Here is a 3,750-nt window from a genome sequence, read left to right on the forward strand (position 1 = left end):
TTAAACCTGCACAAAATTTAGCGCCAATAAAAAGTCATTAAGAGGTGCTTGGATCGATAACACTTCGCTACAGACATAGTAATTATTTAGGAAATCGAGTCAAAGATCTATAGTCTAAAGAGTGTTGGGAGACACTTACTAAGTAGAATGTTGTATTACACACATAAATATGTACATTTATAGGTAAATTTTTAAGTCTTTCAAATATGTGTATCCTAATACAACTTTCATCTAAATAATACTAATCTATATACATATTGTACAACATTGAGTTAAAAACAAAAAATAATAAAGAAATAATGCAATAGAAATTAAAGACTTGGTGCAAGTTTAAAAGATTTGTTCTGGGAAGCTGCTGTCGTAGGGAGAAATACCTTACGCAAAAAGAGAGAAAAAATTGCGAATAGTTGGGCCAAAATTCTGAACCACAGAAGATTTTGGAATCTATCCGTGGAGCGACACTAGAATCAACAAATACAGAATTCCCAATTGTACTGATAAGAAATATTCCACATGAATATGGCATTAAAAATGAGTAGTAAGATAATTTGGATTCAAGTCTCAAGGCAGTTCAAAATTTGATATTAAAGTTGGATAAGGGATTTACTATTTTGAACTGCTCGGCCAAAGCTGGGATAAAATTGAACAGACGTTGCTTCCTCGACTCTTGTTTTAACCTGCCTTTAAGCAGCCTTTGGATTACTGGCCTGCTCCAAAGCAATGCTGCGATAGAGTGCAGGCTAGTTCCAAAATTGGCTAGTCAGTGCCGAGTCATAGATACATACAAGGTAATTGCTAAGCAGATGAACTATTTAGCGGGGAAAGCAACCACCTTGTCGGACTCCACAACTTTCTTGCATGATCAATCGGAAAGTTTGGAAAAAGTTCGATGGAACAATAACCGATTTACTTAGTCATTTGGACAGCACGAGCTTTACTGGGACATGTGACCGGAATTAAAATTGACCATTTCTGGCAGAGGAAGAAGCAATCAATATATACGAAGATATCTGGAGATCTTATAGCTGGTGTGGCGACAACGAACTGCAAAGATCAATATGCCATGCCAGGCTTTAATGGTTGCGGATCATTACGGCATATGTTGTGTATATACTTTTATGAGTCAGCCGGGGTTTATTTCGATAGCTATGAATGCCCAGTTTCCGATCAACATTAAAAAAGACAAAAAGAAGGTCGCCCGCTGCAGTAAACATATTGTGTAAGTCACAATATAACGACGCCTCCAAACCATACCGTGCTAAGTCTGACCAACTCAAAGGTGACCAAGTCTAAGCATGGTATGGTTTGGAGGCGTCGATATAATATTTATAATTATGCTGGATTTCAACTAGGCTTTAATTTTTGAGAGAAATGTTAATGTCAAACTTGGGTATTAAAAAAGATTATTGTTATCACTTTGAAAAAAATAGTCATTAAAATCATTTCCACGTGGCATTTTCTAAATGCCTCCAAATTTTTGTCATTTAAATTTGAGTCGAAATTCAGCATTATGAATGAACTTCCCGTAAAATGGATGGGAACACTTGGGCCGGCGTGTATGGACCTAGCGGCCCGATGGGCTCATACCCAACCATATTCCATGCGGAAGTTTTCGCAATTGAAGTCTTTGTCCACAAATGTCTTTGCCCAAGGACTAATGGGGGCAACAATAAACAGCATATGAAATAAATAAATAAATCAGGCCGGATAGCCAGGCCACTTTAAGAACACTTGAATCTTTGAAAACGGTATCATGGGTAGTGGACAGCTGCAAAAAGGTACTGGTAGAACTAGAAGCTAACAACAGAGTAACGCTATGGTGGATTCCAGGTCATGAGGGTTTCGTTGGCAACGGAAGGGCTGACACTTTAGCGAAATGCGGTGCCCCACGCAGCCTGGTCGGCCCTCAGTCTTTCTTTGGTCCATCCAGAGGATTCACAGCAGGGATCCTAAGGGGATAGGAAGAATTGCAAGTTACAGCCCAATGGCGCCCGAAAAAGGACAAAAGGCAGTCCATAAGATCCATAGCTCTGAGCAGCTGCTAAATCTTAGCAGAGAGGGTTTAAGGACTCTAACCAGATTTCTGGCGGAACAAGGTACAATCTACATAAGATGGGACTCTCTGAGGAAATGAACTGCAGGTTTTATAGGTTAGGGAAGGAAACCCCGAAACATATATCATGTGTTTGTCCGCGTATAACTTGACTTAGACTTATATGCACACCTTGGATAATAACGATCATCTCTATCCAGAACCTTGAACATGCTTAATTTCATTAATAGCCTAAGATTGGAGTGACCAGATAAGGGCTAGCCAAATAGATCTATCTTGGTCGCAGTTCTATATGCCCTAATACTAATAACAATAATAATAACGGCCGATAAATGTTTATAGCCATGGATCACAATTTGAAAAACTTTCTCTCGTTGAGTGAACAAAGTTTGAGTTCATATGTATACGCCTGAAAGCTATTCAAGTGCAATCGTCCGGAAGTCCTCATCAAAGTCAAACCATCCAAAGGAAAAGCTGTTGCCTTTGCTTGTCCTATTAATCTTAGTGGTACTATTCAAGAGCAATATACTAGAGTCGAGCTTGTCAAATGACGCGGTTGTGCATTCGTCAAGGCAAGGTTAGGCTGTAGTGGCTGCCCTCATTCAGGTTCAAGATGATTAAAAGCGTTAACGTGGTGGCCCGTTATGGTACCGTTCGTGCTCGTAATTGACGCTTAAGGGAGCGTACATAAAGGCAGCTTTCAAATTAATTTAGCTACATACGAGGGTAGGCTGAAAAGTTTTGAGCCTAAGGTATTCAAAGATATAACTTCCCTCTACCTAAAGGCACTTCTTATATTTATCATAAACGACTTTTAACCCACTGAAAAAAATATTCGCCGTGTTTGTCTTCGTAAATCTCGTCTACAGACGTCCACCAAACTGTAACTCAATTCCGTAGGACATGATTTGATGAGTACAAAGTAGATAAGAGGGACCCGTAGGTCTAACTAGACTAAATATTTTTCTGAAGTATAAAAACTATACAGATTTGAACAAATAAAGCTTATATGAAAAAAACATTCATGCAAATAAATCGATATTCGAAATAAAAGTAGTCAATATCACAATAGCGAAAATCTAAAAAGGAAGAAGTGGCGTAAAGATTGAGGAAGGTAGTGTTGTTATGTGTACGTACATATGTAGGCACTATGTACTTATATTTAACTAAACAAAATTCATAATGGCTGCCATGCAAGGTTTTTACTCGTGTACACAAACGTTTTTCTTTTGCAAACTAAACATATCTTTAAAACAAATTTTTTTTTTAAATCATAAAACATTAACAAAATTTAACGCCGGCCAACATTACGTGTTTGTATGCAGTTGGTAGCATTTTTACCATGCAGGCAAATCGATTTGCGGGCGATGAATTTCCATGTAGGACTTGTATGCAACAACAAATAACACGTACATACATACATACATACACGCTGTGGCACTGAAGAGACTTACCACGGAACGTATAACTTCCTGGTAGGATGTTCAGTATTTGAGTATCGGAGTTTTAGTTGCAATACGAGGCAAAAGTAAAAGTATTTTACAATAGTAATACACATGTACGGGTGGAAGAGAAAGGTGTGAGGCGATTGTGTATGTAACTATTTAGTAAGTATGTATGAATGAAGTAAGTGAATGAAGGAAGAAAAAGAGGTGGCAAAAGTGGTGGAATACAAAGCGTTGCGGTATAAATGTTCT

The 3,750-nt window shown here is 38.2% G+C and overlaps 1 protein-coding gene across 1 annotated transcript in view; it reads right to left on the reverse strand.

Moving 5' to 3' along the window:
- LOC118733932 overlaps nucleotides 1-3,750 on the reverse strand; it is a gene marked incomplete in the record, with an annotated part of 328,743 nt that overhangs the window by 34,934 nt on the left and 290,059 nt on the right.

Source organism: Rhagoletis pomonella, unplaced genomic scaffold (genome assembly GCF_013731165.1).
Source record: "Rhagoletis pomonella isolate Grant_MI unplaced genomic scaffold, Rhpom_1.0 Rhpom_scaffold_00002, whole genome shotgun sequence".
Classification (NCBI taxonomy): Eukaryota; Metazoa; Arthropoda; class Insecta; order Diptera; family Tephritidae; genus Rhagoletis; species Rhagoletis pomonella.